The sequence below is a fragment of the Lonchura striata genome, chromosome 2, assembly GCF_050655825.1.
Source record: "Lonchura striata isolate lonStrDom1 chromosome 2, ASM5065582v1, whole genome shotgun sequence".
NCBI classification, from domain to species: Eukaryota; Metazoa; Chordata; class Aves; order Passeriformes; family Estrildidae; genus Lonchura; species Lonchura striata.
In genome coordinates, this window is record NC_140704.1 from 111,774,171 (window position 1) to 111,789,949 (window position 15,779).

The window sequence follows — 15,779 nt, forward strand, 5'->3', positions numbered from 1 at the left end:
GGAGTTCTTGAAATCCTATTTTGTGATCATAATCCTCAAGTAAAAGTTTATTTTGAACCATGAGTTCCGGCTGGAAGTCACACTGGGCTGGATGAAGTCTAGAAATGCAGGAAGGGACAATGGTTTATATGATAACAAGGTCTGGCTAAGAAAACTACTAAAATATTCCTTTAAGAAAAAAGGGGGGAAAAAAACCAAACAAAAACCAAACCAAACCAAACCAAAACAAACCCACAAAAACCCAAAAAAACAACAAACCACCAAAAACAAAGCCTGAATCCAAACAAGAATGTAATAACATGAGACTCTGAAGAAGTGCACTTTCCAACTTGTTTCTGTAGCATATGGATTTTATCTTGGTTCCTTTTACCATCCCCATTGAATGACCCAAAGTTTCTGTGTTGCCATGAGGTGTGCTGAACACTGATTCCCGCACAGAGCCAGAGGTAGAGCTTAACACCCCATGCAACTTACCCATACCAGGCTTTTCTCAGAGCATGGGGTCCTCAAGGGACAGGACAGCTGGCCTGCAGCCCAGCATGGAAAAGAGAATCTTTTGACCATCGACTGGTGGCTTTAAAGCCTCTTTATACCATGAATTCACTGTCAATATACTTCTGTTTTGATTTAGTGACTGAATTAAACTGATTATTCCCCTTTTCCAGCAGTATTATGTCTGTGTCATCATGAATTTGGAAATTCCCTTTCAGGTATTTATGTAGCAAAAACCCCAGTACCAATGGTCTGTCTTCTTGGATTTTCTCTTCTCAATTGAGTTATCTCAGCTGGGTTGACACAAACCCAATTTAAGCAACTTTAGAATTGTGTGAGTTCAAAGGAAGCCCACAGAGGGTGTAAACACACTGTTAAACAGTGTCAGAGACCTTCTCTAGGCCGTCACCCAGACCCACCTTTCTGTTGCTGTTGAATTTTAAGTTACACAAACTTGTAAAGCAGCATTCAAGTAGAAGGGAATAAATTCATAGGTCACATGAAAGGAGAATGCTGGGATAAAAAAAAGCATTGTAATGTTTACTGCCAGACCCCATCACCTCCTTTATCAGCGTGGTTTAATTCATACCGAGAAAAAAAATGCTAGAAAATATGGCAGAATATTAAAAAATAAGGGAAGTCCTTTATGCAAAACCACTCTCATGAACTAAATGTCTTTACTGTATCTGTCTTCAAATGAAACTGGGGGAAAAGCCTCAGGATACTGTCAGGACTTTTATTTGAGGTTTAAAGCCAGAGGCCATAGAGGACCTTTCAGGTCTCTTTGCAGTTTGCACCTGCATTTTGCTGCATTTTAAGTTATAGAGAGTAAAGCCTGGAAAAGTGGAAAACCTGAAATGATTCAGAGAAAACAAAAAGAAAATTTATAGAGTTTAGTGAAAAAGGCTATATTGGATGCACCTCTCCTTTTCCATCATCAGGTAATAAAACAGATGAAAAATACCTTCTAGCATCTGGTAAGCATCAGTATTTTGTAAGAGTTTGGCATTTAAAACACCCCAACAAACCACTTCTGTAACTGTTGAGAATGCTTAACTGCAAAGCTTTTTTGTCCAGCCCTGAATTGTACTGTGCTTTGAAGAGCCTTGCTTTTTCTATCTATGAAAGGTTAAGCTGGGCTTGAATCAAAGTTTTCTTATTTGAAGATCAAGGCTAAAACTCAATTTCTTTTTACAGAACAAAAGGTATCACTAAATAAATTAAAGTAATCTAAAAAATCATAGAGCCAAGACTTTGCACATTCATGAATTATACAACTACAAGCAGGTGGTTATTTGCTAGTAAAGACCATGCTTTTAGTAGAAACAAGCATTGTTAAAATAAGCAAGAGAAAAATTACAAGCTCTTCCTTTGCCTTTGACAAAACAAGGTCACATTTGCAATTTGCAGTGCTTGAACTCTCCCTTATCAATCTTGGCAAAGGTTTATCAAGTTATTCTGAGTAATTTTCTTCAAGTTATGAGTGTGTCACTTGGTCTGTTATGAACCTGTTCCTTCAGTTTACTCTGATGTTTACCTGTGAATTGTCACACTTGTTCTTGCAGATCAGTGTCAAAAGAAAAAAAAATAAAACAGTGTTTTAAATCAAAGCTTCAGTGTAGAAGGATATAAAGTGTGAAATCCAGACCCATTGCTTTCATTCTGGCTTTAGTGATCATAGAAACCTGCTGTAGGGCAGGACTAATCTGCCAGAAAATTATTATTGAGCCCTGGTAACTCAGATATATGTGCAGACTTGAAAATGTTGTATTTTGTGCCAACTCCAGGTCCTACAAGAACCTCACACTGTATCCTCCACCTGGCTCAGAAATACGCTGTGTTCTACCATAAAGAGGAGGAAGTTTGTTAATTCCCAAGCAGCTGTGAACAATTTAATCTCTTTGCAAACAGCCCAGCATCCTATTCCAATTGAGAGTTTCTTGGAAGATGGAGAGTTTGAAGAGCTGGTTAGAGATAATAGCATCTTTCTTTCAAGGCCATTCCTATGTATTTGGCCTCAACAGTAGCATCTTGATGTTGCCAAATCTCAGAGCCTCACGATACTTGGTTGGAGTTTCCTCCTCCATATGCTGGAACTGAGAGGTTTAAAATTATTCTTTGGCAGACAACTTTGAAAGCTTGAATTACTTCTCCGTAAATAGTTGGAAATCAGGAGGCGAACCACAGTTTTGCAATTTTAGGAAGAAGAAATCCCTGTAATTTTAAGATATGATTAAGATTTTAATCTGAATGCTAGTGGTTGGAACTCCTGGGACTTCCCAGATAAAATTGCCTCTGAGAACTGAGCTGATAACTTGAATTGGTTTTCTGGACAAGTCTCTAAATTACTGACTTCTTTGCCTCACACAATTTCTTAATCAAAAAATCACCATCCAAATCCTACACACAAGCCATTTTTGCTACCTCTTTGGCAATATGTTTAGAAGAGTCAGAGAATCACAAAGAACTATTTCAAGAAATTCATACCCAGATTTCTTTGAGTTCTCAGAACCAAGAACTTTTTTGTTCTGATTATCAGAAGGTCTCTGCACTCAAAAATGGTTGTATAGCTATTTAAGCCAGCTGTACTTTTAAACAGGCTTGCACCTGATACAGTTTCCATGGGAGCTGCTTGGTCCTTAGCCATTTGCAAACATGGCTGCTTATGTAGATAATTAAATTAGAGTTAGTGAACACAGTGTTCTTCTGAACAGCTGACCTTCCGTCTTTCTGGCACACTGTAGTAGAGGGAAGGGAAATACATTCTTTCTATGGTTTACATTTTCTGTACCACATTTTTCTTTTCCTTAAGACCAGCTAGATGTGACTTTCTGGATACTTTACCAAAATCTCTTACCATTTCACTGTATTTTCAGCTGTTACCCTTGAATTGCTCTGAACAACTCCAGACAGAGCATTTAATCATCTTAGTTCCTCTATTTTCACTGGAGTTCCCAAATTTTCAAGCTTTTATTTTGTCCAGCAAGATATATGGGGCTTGGCTTACACTAAAATATTTAATAATATTCTCTAAGAAGTAGTTTTATTCAATCAGAAAGTAGTGGAGTTTAAGTACTTAGGAATGTCAGTCATATCTAAAGTGTAGAGGCAGAATTATAGGAGCTTTGTTTGTAAAGCTAAATGGATCTGGAACAATTTTTAATATTTGGGGGGCAGGCACTGTATTTCAAAGGAAGTTGTAGATTAATTTTGTTAACCCATTGCTTCAAATGAGTTTGTCAGATTCCAAATAGGATTTTGTCTACTGAATTCCAGTTTGGCCACAAGTTTCACCACCTAGGCTGATTAAGGATGGGTAGAGAGAACCCCACATCAGCTGAAAAATTAGACTAGAAACTAGAAAAAAAAAATAAACTAGAAAAATCCTGATGTCCTACTGAGGTCAGCAGTACTAATTAGCATCCACAGACAGGAAATCTGTTTGAACCTGCCTGCTTTGCTTCCTGGCTTTGATCACATCCAAACTCATACAGGAAAATGATTCTGAAGCTATATCATGCCAGAAGCATGTGGTGGTGGGATGTTCATGGGCCAGCCTGTCCACCCTGGACTTTTATAATTATTTTCACTTACTGGGGTTGCTGAAATTTTGTTGTATGGAGGATAGAAACCCAGAGGCCTTTTGGCTGCTCAACAGAATGAGTTTGACCCTTGCAGGGGTACCTGTCTGCCTGGCTCTTAAGCTCCATGAAGTCCAAGAAGCCTGGTACTATTCTAGGAAGTCTTGTTGAGAACTCCAGCTGTCTGCAGTAGTACCAGACACACAGAGAAGCTACAAACTGCCTCCACGTTGGGGAATTTTGCCAGATCTTCATTTATTTATACTTTCTGTCCATGAACTCTGAGCTTTCACGAAGCTTCTCCCTAGTACCATGGATGAATGCCACTACCTCCCTTCTCTGTGCTGCTCAAAAGCCCACCTGAGGTATAGGGTGCTGAATTCTGATTTTGTTCATGCTCTCTGGAGGACTGCACCATCTCTTAAGCTTTCTCTAGAGCTGGGTGACTGTTGATAAAACAACAAATATACATAAGTCCATTACTTTTTCAGTACTTTTGGTTAAATTAGTGGAGTAATATCTGAAAGTTTATAGAGTTTTGTCTGCTGATCAACAGAACAATTTTGAAATAAGAAAAGTTTTCATTATTTAAAAGCTTCAGAGAAATAAAGCAACATTTTCCAGCATAATTTGAACATAAGTACTGTGCTATTTGTATTAGACAAGACTCCTCCATACAATACAGCAGTAATAATACATTTTTAATGAAAGGTGGCAAATATTGGCCCTACAGTAGTAGTTTCTCAAAGTTCTATGCATAAATTATTATTTTAATAGGCAGCAGGCAAGCTATCACTTGCCTGTATGAAAAATCTATCCTTCATTTTAACCTCAGAGAGAGAATAATTTGTCTCAATTTCTTCTGCTTTGCAGAAAGGACATGAAACAAACAGGAAATGTTGTGAAATGTTCTACAACTTCAATTGGAATACAAAAATAAACCAAAGCAAAAAAAAAACACTTCAGCTGAAAACCGACTAATATAAATAAGGAAACAATCAGAAACAGTTAATAAAACTTCTGGCTTTGATGACACAACTGTTTTACACAGTGCTAAAAGAGTGTATCTTTCAAGTGTATGTAAAATGTTGCCAAATCACAGAACAGTATGCAGAAATGGGCAGGGATTTTATTGTATTGGCATTACCATTTTGAAGGCACTTGGCTGGATAATGAAGACCAAATTTTATCATGTGAAAATTACCTATTGCTATAAAGCACCTATTACCTAATCCTGCAAAGTACTTCAAGAAACACTCCAAAAGCAAACAAAGAGAATCTAAGACCACTGGTTGCACCTGTCTCTTTGCATGCAGTCATGAAGAACATCCTTCTGTTCTGGGCTGACACTGCCTGGGTCGACTCTGTTGAATCTGCCAACAGAATAAGGCTTAGCAAATAGACTGGGGAAAAGAGAATTCTGTCTCAGCTGTTTGCAGTCATCTGAGAGCTTCTGGTGATCCATGCCACTCTGTTTGTGCTCGCTGCAAAATGCATACACCTTGGGGGAAAATATTAGTAATCTGGGCACAAGAGCTAAAAACTTTCCAGTAGAATAATCTGAATCACATATTTGGCTTGGTTTCCTCATGGAAGAAATAGGAAGTCCCCTTGCTCTGTGAAATCAACCATCATTCAACTAACTATTACATTTTTAAAGGGCATTCTCAGTAAACTGCAAGGATGCCAAGACTGCTGCTGTGCCCTAATGATATATATGAGACCTTAATGTTGATACAGAGCTCAGGGTCATGAAGATTTTCTAACAGAGAGCAAGAACTCTAGAAAATCTACCACCACATTAGCAAAATTAGTAGTCTTGAGGGGAACTCTTCTTGGATTCATGACAACCAGTCTGACCCATTATAACTTAAAAGTCATATCACAGAGAAGTAAAATTTCACCATGGACATTCCTCTTGAGTAAAGACCTCCCCCTGCCAAGAAAAATCCCAACCAAACCCCACAGAAATCCAGACCAAACACATGTCTCTTTCCTCTACTAGCATCCTGTCTTGCTCCTTTTGAACCACTACTACTGCTGTATCAGAGATTTGATACTGGGTTATCATATACCCAGCCCAAGTATATCCCAGATTTGAGATATAACCTGAGCTGGGTTAACCAAGATGGAACAACAGTGAACAGGAAAAGGTGGGGGGCTGGAGTTGTACTACAAAAGAACATTAAATAGTTCTGAAATTACTGCCAGTTAGGTTGTACTTTTCTCTAACAATCCCTGTGTGCCCAAAGTTTGTTGGCAGTTAGCCAAACCTTAATAGCTCTAAAGTCATCCTATTGCCAAACTGTCTACAAGTCTCCTAAATTTTGCTGAGAAGAAGATTTAAGAGAGGAAGATGTCGTCTGGTTACCTGCAGCTCTCCCCATCAGCAGACCTAGTGAATAGAAAGAGTCACTGTAGGAGCATTCCTGTAGCCCTAATCCATTTATGTTCCTTTGGCACATGCAGGCATATTCGTGAGCTCTATATCCAAAACAAACAGGTGAATTATTCTCAGCAACACAACTAAATTTGAACTCTTGTCCTAGTGAAGGGCAGTAGTGGACAAGGTTCAGGGCAAGAACATATTTGACACAGAAAAGGGAGGGGACACATGTAACAGAGACATAAAAGGATGCTGCAGAAACATATTTCCTTCATCCTGCTGCTGACAGGAGGCAAGATTTGCCTCTTTTCCCTCCCAGCAGTGACTCTGCCTTGGTGAAGGCAGCAGCAGGAGCAAGTCTCATTTTCTAGGGCTCTGACACAGATGATGTAGACTTGGGACCAGAGCTGATTTGTTCCTCAAGGCAATCTGCCCTCAGCAGCTTCTATGTTGCTAGAACCTTAGGTCAGCTCTGTTCAAAACCTCTAGCAACCTTCTCTGAAGACAAACTCCTGCAGTCACAGTTGAAGCCTAAGTAAATTTTCTGTGCCTGCAGAGGCAAGAGAGGGTTTCTCCTGGGATACCTGTTAAGACTCCAAACAGTGGTGCCAAGCAGCGCATATCTTGCAGTTACTTTCATCAGACAGGACCACTTTGCCCCAAAGGTGGCTGAAAATGAACAAAAAATTGTGTTTTAAGGTACACCAAAGGTTCTATCATTTGCCATTTTTACAACTCTCAAAGGGGTACAAAATGTAATAGTTTTTTTTTTTTTTTTCACTCCAGTTGAAAGAAAGTAGTAATTTAATTTTGATGCCACTGTCAACAGTGCAGTCTTGAGCTGGTAAATCTGGCTGATAATTATCCTTGACCTGGGACTCTTCTTTCTTATTCTTCGAAGATAAACTCCTCAGTTTTCCCCTTCTTCCTTGTGCACCATACCCAGGTAACTGAACTGAAATGCAACACATCAGTCCCAGCTTGGGCAGTGCTTCCCCTCCTCATTCATCCTCTGCTCTCTCCAAATCATGTCATACTTTCTTCCATACCCTTTCCTTCACCACCTGTTCTTCCTTTGGGAATGAGCAGAATTACAGATTACACATCTGCCTTAACTGTCTGCTATGTTTCTGCTAGGAGAGATTGGAAAGATTAAAGACAGGGAAAAGTGGTGCAGAAAATACACTGAACTGGTATGTGAAGCTACATTGAACATACAATCTCCTCCTTCTGATTTATCTCTTCTCCTTTGCAATCCTGTGGAAAACAGGAGGAAAAAGCCCCACTGCACAGCTGTCAGCTTCAAAGCAGGAGAAAAGAAAAACCCTTTCCTCTCTGAGTGATTACACTGTGATTACATCTCATGATAGATGACTTCCCACACTTCTCTGGGAGAATCCCTGGCTGCTCTCTTGCTCCTATGAGCCCACACAAACAGCTGAACAAACAGCAGTAATATCTGTGGGAAAGACAGAATTATTTTACCCCTCTTTCTCCAAGTTTCTTAATTTTTCTATAACCCTGCCTGCCTCCTCAGGAGGTTCCAGCTCCTCATCTTGGCACATGGTGCCCAAAAATTGTGATGCTTTACTCAAGGTGGCACCAAGCACTGCAGTCCTGCCAGGACTGGTGTCCCTAGCCATATGTGGGGGAATCTCTCTGCTTTCAGCCACGTGTCCTTGCTGGTGTTTGGGTAATCTCTAGTATTGCTAATCTCTAGTATTCATGACAACATGATGCTCCAAAACAAAGCGTGAAGAAAGAGATGAAACCTGGATTATTTTTTAAACAGTGTGACTGGGAGTAGTCACTTAACTTCTGGGTTTGAGTTTTCAGACTACAATAATTTTTAAGTCCTGTTCTACCTTTCCCTTCTCTTACTGCCTTATCCATTTATCCTCCACCTCAAACATAAAGGCTAAGTAGCCTTCATCCCAAACATAAATGGTGATTGGTTTTCCCCTTTTAAATCCAGGAATCTCTTTAATACTGTATGTGAGACAATGGGAAACATACCAGGAGGTGAGAGGAGAGGCTTGGCAACACAAGAGAGAATGCACTAAACCAGTTATTTATTTTCCAATCATTCAACTCCACAGCCTAGAGTTACTGGTCTTTATAGCAGTCTGGTCAAATAGAAAAAGACACAAGGCAGAAGAGAAAGGTCCTATGTTTCCAAACTGATGCATGGACAAGGTGCCAAATGATCACATTTCATTCATTTGCCACAAACTAGGTTAGCTTTGAGCTCGAAGGAGAGAGAATAGCAGGTTTTTAAGTACTGCTTCTGGGTCTGGCATCAACATTTTTGTTGCCATAATGAGTCAGACATTAGAGGCAATACACATGAAAGGATGCAGGCCAATGCCTAGGCAAACAGAAGCGGGAAAGCAGAACTGAAAAATAAGTGCACACATCAGGGAAGAAGGACTCTATAATCACAAAACTTTTGCAATTATAACCTCAATTTCCTTTATTTCATCACATATATTCACTTTAAAATAAACCTACTACCACCCCCACCACCAATACAAAAACCCCTCTAGAATTCTGGGCAAAGATAATTTGCCAGAGGCAGAGTTTGTTCTGTTAATGGCCATTCGCCATGTACCAATGCCACAGTCCCCAAATGTTTTTGCACATTTCCCATCAGGCAAGCACACACATGATTAAGAACATTTGAGCAGTCATCCTTAGAACTGTGAAAACATTAATCCTTAAATGAAAAGAAATCAGTCTTCTGAGCCACAGAAACCATGGCCTCAGATGCTCCTTCCCTTTGCCTTTTGTGAGGGTTCCTGAAGGGATGTTGGATGATGAGGGGTAGATAACTGGCTGTGGCAACAGACTATGGGGTGGGAAGTGCATTCATGGTGCATTCATTTCAAACTCTGATTTGCACTCTTACTTGGGGGATTCCCTGGGAACTCAGAGCAGTCCAGACACATATTTGGCACTTTTCAGCTGTCAAGTAACTCTCTCAATTGCTCTCTTACACCTCACATTTTCATTGTCTTTTCTTCCTCCTTTCTTTTTCAGACCATCCCTTCTTCTCTGACTCCTCTTTCAATGTGTATCATCATTACCTACAGAGTTGATGTGTTGCTTGGTGCTCTTCTTTACTACTCTTTGTTCTCTCCAACACTTTATCAAACATAATTGTCACAAAGAAAATTTTTATTCCAATAAGTTTGTGATCTGCTAACCAACTAGTACAAAATATTCAACTAGAAAACTCTAGGTCTCCCATGTCCCGTCCTGCCCTCCGTTACTAGGCTTCTTTTACTATATCAGGACCTGTCTGTTGACAATTTTAATAACATGACTGATTAATGGGGAACTTTTCATTTTATTTTGACCAACAATTGTACTAAAGAATCTCATCACTGTTAGTACAGTTGCATTGATGTGAAGATACAAGTGGGCATCACCTCCTTGATCTTGGTTAGATCACAGAAGCTGCTTTCCATCTTGGGAATCAGAGCTGCAAAATTTTGTCTTACAAAATTATGTGACATAAAAAACCTCTACTAAAGCACACAGAATTCAATAACCATGTATATAACCCTCTGGTACCTCCATTGCTACAGTGTTAGATGGTGTTGATGCAACACAAGCCAAAATGGTGAGGTCACTGCTCCAATAGGAACACAGTAATGAGGTCCAATATCCACAAAGAACTTGTACTCACATGTTATTGTTCTGGAGTCGGTTAATGATTAACATGGGTTACCTCCTTGTGCCTTACGGACATAATATCAGGGTTTCTCAAAAACGTAGGGATACACAGAGACACTGTAGGGATTTTGGAATAGATTCTATTCTTTAGAGCTGGAAAACAAAGATCTTACAGAATATTAAAAACGTGTTGAATTCCTGACTCTGCTGACAAGAATCAGCCACCATTTTGCATGTAGTGCCTTGATATTTCAGGCCATGCCTGCCTTGTGTGATCCCACGCATGTGCTGAAAATAAAGAGAATGGATAAGGCAGCAGAAACATGATTAAGCTTTGATCTGAAAAGGGATCCTGGCTCTCTTATGCTGCTGAGAGTTTGTGGACACCAAAGAGAATATGGTAAGTTTGCTTAGCAAACTAGAGGTGTGACATTAATACAAGTTACCCAACACTAGAGCCTTCCATACAGCCACAGCTAAAATAAATCTATTTCTCCACTAATTAGCTTAAACCAAACATAGCTATGTTGCTTCTCCTACTGCCACATTTTCTTTTGCACTTAATGATCTAATCACATCCTCCTTTTTCTACAGGGCCTTTGCCTCATTCAGTGCCCAGGATGGATGCGACTCATTGAATAGGCATCTGCAGTCCGACAGTTTGTCTCAGATTTGCCTGGAGCTGAAGATACATCCTTTGATTATATCCTTGGCTCTGCTGCAAAGTTTCTGTGTTAGGATACTGGACTAGTAACTTAAACCAAACAAAGTGGGCATGAAAATCTCCTTATTTTTTTGCTGTGGGTGTCTGACTGTAATGACTTGAGATCTCATTTGTGAAAAAGCTAAGTGCTCATTACATGCAACTAGGGCAGAATGCTGTAAAATGCTAAATACTCTGAAAAAGAGAGACATTCAGAGGTTGAAAATTAAAATTAGTAAAACAGTGTCATACATGATCTCCCTGGACTCCCTTTCCTGTATCCAAAATACTTTTTTCAGCATAGGGACAGTGTAACAAAAATAAGTATATATCTCGCAATATATATATATCTCGCAATATATATAGCAATTTTGAGGTTTAAAATCCCCATTAGGACAAAAGGAAAACCATTCTCAGGTCTGAAGGGTGGACCTCTGTCTCATACAGGTTCCAGGTGTCTAGGCTCTCCTATATAGCTGCTCAAATCAGCAGACTTTTGGTACTTTTAAATCATTTGTCCACCCAGTTTAACCAGGAATGCTTTGCCCTTCATGATTTAATCAAAACTGAAAAATGTCAGCAAAAAACTTCAGTTTTTACAGAACTTTTCTTGTAAGACAGCTGTTTTGTACACATTTCCTGTCTGAACTGCTGAGACTATGGCAGAGCTCTGGGATGAGTGTGCCAGTCCCACTGTACAAGTTTTTGTTTGCAAGGGTTGTTGCTCTGGGAGTAGCCAAACTAGGCTTGCAAAGGCATGTCTGGAGTTCATCTGAACTCTTCTGTAACAGCTACAGATGCTCCACAGTTCCAGGGGAGCTCTCCTGGCCCAGGCCATCATGCCATGCTACAGACACAGACAGTGACCAATTTCCTTGCTACGCCCAGTAACTCTGGGCCATCCATCCAACCTCAAGGCTCCCAGGTTTTCCCAGCAGGCTACACTGCTTCAGGCTTAAAGCAGTCAATGGATACAACATTTGAATGAAGCTAGCACCTATGTAAATGTCAAAGCTTCATACCTTCTTCACATATACACATCCCTGTCCACACCACACCTGAATCTCTTAATTTTCAAGGAGAAGATTTTAAGTGTCTCAGAGATCACCTGTCCTGCAAGGCTGATGTCAAAGGGCAGAAAGGAGCATCATAAGCAGCCCTGTTTACTAGACACTACAAAAGCAGGTGCAACCAAAGCTGTTCCAAGGAGAAGAGACACTCATCTCATCCCTCTTGGACTCTAGCCAGGTAATTCTATATCCTTTTCCAACAAACCTTCCCACTTTTTAAAAGACAACAAAATTTAGGCAAGGCTACTAAAAGAGATGGAAAGACTTCAGGAGGCTGTGGCAGCAACTACAGCCTTTGCTGTCTGGGTTCTGTGCACATCACCTCTAACAGGGATCAGTGCAACCTGGCATTTCAAGAATATTACTGTGGGAGCGGTTCTCTTCTGCAGCATGCTACAGTTTCTCATGCAGCATCAAATTTGGGATCATTTTGACATCTGGTCTGTGGCACTCATCCATCTGTTGTAACTGAGTAGGTGTTGGGTGGGGCTGACAGGAGAGACTTGCTTAAATGCTTGTTTTCATTCTGTAGAGGAATGGCAGAGCCAGTTCAGTAATTAATTAAAAACTCATCTTAAAAAAAAAAAAAAAAAAAAAAAGAAAGAAAGAAACAAAAGAAAAAAAAAAAGGTGTGTGCTAATATTTTAAAGAAATGGTGAATAATGTAGCTGGCACTTCTCACTGCTGAAATGTGGGGACATTGTTCCCATTTCTGCTTGGTTCTATTTGTTTTAGAATGCCTTCCCCATTCGGCTGGCACTCTGGTTTCTACTCCTGACTCAGCCAATTGCCTCCTGGCTGAATTTGGATAGGTCACTCCATTTTTTTTTGTGCAGCAGTTTCCCTCTCTGGAAAATGCATCCAAAGTAAAACACCTCTTTTTTATAGACTTTGAAATCTGCTGATAAAAAAATGCAACAGTATAGGTGGCCAATATAATTACTACCATTATATTAATTTGTGGTTTTTCTATTCAAATAATCGTCATTTTTACAATGACTTTGCTGTCATCTGCTCATAGCAAAAGAAAGGATCTGAGCACAGTGAAAACAAATCCACAACTTCTATGGCTGACTCTCTGTGTCTTTTGGGAACTTGTTTCTCTCATTTCACTCAGAACAGAGCACAAAAATACATCTCCTTGTTTAACTGTCTGCTCATAATCTTCCCACCATTCACAAAATGCCTGGTGCACCGAGCAACCATGTCCTTCCCTGTGAGTGACTAAGGAATGTCCTACCTGCTCTTTTTCAACTTCTGGACAGACCTTGGTATACATTTCTTTGCCTTAGGACAGTGACTCCTGCTGTTCTGTTTGCCAGTCTACTGGGATGTAGTTGTGCTTTCAATTAGCAGTGAGTTTTACCCTGCTCTGTGATCAGTTTATGGATTGAAGAAGTTATCAATAACACTTGAAAATGCCTTCAATAGAACATCTAGTTGCAAATGTACTAGATAACCAAGGAATCAGGGGAATTCCCTATGCATAGCTAAATATAGTAATTTTTGTCCAGCGTGTCTAATCCTGTGAGGCTCTGACCACCTCCATGAAACCCTGGCACAGGCAGGGGTGCTCGGAGCAGCTTGCAAATTGCTATTTTGTGACTGGCAGATATGAATGCCATATTCATTAATCCCAGAATATACATAAAGATGTGCACCGAGCTGTGGAGATGACACAGTCTGTCCTTGTGAACAGAAAGCTGTGCAATGTGGCTTTTCACTTTCCTCCTTCCCCTTCTCCTGCACACACAGCAAGAGGTGATAGCCTAGGAGCCTCTTTTGCACCTAAGATTATCAGTCCTGTCATAAAAAACAAAAGTAAAATCCTGGGCTTTCAAATGTAATTTCTTCTAAAATACTCAGAGAACATGAGAAGCATTCACTGGGGACACTGATTAAGAGGAACAAAATGCAAGTCTTTGTTTGTTTGTTTGTTTGGTTTGTTTTAGATAATAAAAAAAATCAGTGTTTGTAGTATCACCCTGAAGGTATCTACCATTTCACCTGTAATGTTACTCTTTGCCAGGGAAAGGTGGAGGAATTAAATGGATTTTATTTGTAGATCAGGTTAGGCAGAGAGTTTTCATATGATTATTTCTTAGCTTGCAGACTGAAGCATGTACTGTATGTTGGAACTAAATTCCATTTCTCTACTGTGATTTGAGTCATAAGTTTCTTCTCCAAATTATTTCCCTCTCTCTAATTTCCTCTGGTGACTCCTGGACCCTGAAGTGCCACTAGCTGCAAAATTACAGATAGGAGTATTTTGAACTTCAGTCATTCTCAAGAAATTCATAATCCTGACATCCCACAAATACTGTATTTGGTGTGAGATGAAAGGAACTTATTCACTTCTTTAATCATGTCCTATTCATTTCTATAAATGAGGATTTCTCTTTATTCAAGCATCTCTCCATTTCTTTCTTTCCCACTCCAGGACTGACAAAATTTCAAATAACTCATAACAAACAGAACACTTTTGGCAGCGGAACATGATCACTGCAGGAGTAAGGGAAGGAAAATGCACAAGAGAAGTGAAAGGAACCTTAGGATTACAAAATTTAGTAATTTTTACAGGAAAAAAATGGAACACAGCTTTGTTGTAAGGCACTAAGTCCCATTTTTGTACAGTCTTCTCTTCTATCTCTCTCCTAAGGACCAACCCCAGGTGAACCTCACTGTGCCAATCCATGCTGAGCTGAATGATATTTGCTGTCAGTTGCAGAATCTTCAAATCATAGAATAGTTTGAGTTGGAATGGACCATTAAAGGTCATCTTGTCCATCCTGCACCAGGGAGTTTCCATTTAGTATCAAAATATAATTCCTCTTATCAGCTTTAGACTTTCTGGCTTTATGTTTCCTTTTGCATTTCTGATCTTTGTGAGACCATTGCCCTGACTGGTTCAGTACGCAAAGGCAAGAAAATAAACATGGAAATAGGCAGGAGTGATGCTGCAGCCAGTTCTAGCCAAGAATTTAGAAAAGTTGAGTCTTCCAGGAATAACACTGGGCTTTTTTTAACAAACTAACACTGCTACACAAAAAATTTGTGGCAGAGCAAAATTAAAGATTGAATTAATTTTCCCAACTGCATTTACTGTATAATTTACTTTTATGATATGCTCTATCTCCTCTCTTAATAAACCAGTTCTTTTGGTGCATTTTGGGTCCAGAGCCTGGCTGCATTAAGGGAGTCCCTCTCACTGCTCTCCAGGTTCTGGTGCTGCCTGGAGCCTCTCCAGTTCTGCCTTCAGGTGACTGAGCACCAGTCTGCCCCTTCCACTCCTGCTCTGATCTAACATAACAAAGAAAATATGAGGGTTTAAGAGGTTTTTTCATAACCTGAGAGTGTTTTCAGAGAACACAAAATATTTCCTCTTGTATTTGGTGCTTTCGATGTTGGCAAAGCAATAAAATTAATGTCACTTTCCTCCTCAACTCAGTTTATTTGAGTCCCCATATTTTTTCAGAGTCATCTTACCCTGGATGACCAAGGGGCCAGATAATTTTCCCAATGTTGTTATGTTTATATGTCCCTGATAATTCATCAAAGTATTCTACTGCCTTCCTTGCTAACCCTTCATTTTTCATTCCTGCAACACTTCCTTTGTTTTGTAAAACAGATCTAGGGCAGAATTTCACATCTCACTTCATGAATTAGATTTTCTTAGCAACATCTTCTGGGATAAACTATCAAAGACTTTCTGAAATTTCCTTAAAACTTTATATTTAATGGTTCTGCATAATCACTAAGATCTTCAAGATTTTTTTAGGAAATTATAAAAGGTGTGTTTCACTATTACTGGATCAGCCATGCTTAGCATTAAGCAGATTTTTCGTTTGCCAACTTATATTTCAACATTT

The 15,779-nt window shown here is 39.6% G+C and overlaps 1 protein-coding gene across 2 annotated transcripts in view; it reads right to left on the minus strand.

The window, feature by feature from the left end:
* The window catches only part of KCTD1 (potassium channel tetramerization domain containing 1), a 100,609-nt gene that overhangs the window by 72,935 nt on the left and 11,895 nt on the right, over nt 1-15,779 (minus strand). The gene's annotated exons all lie outside the window — the stretch shown is intronic.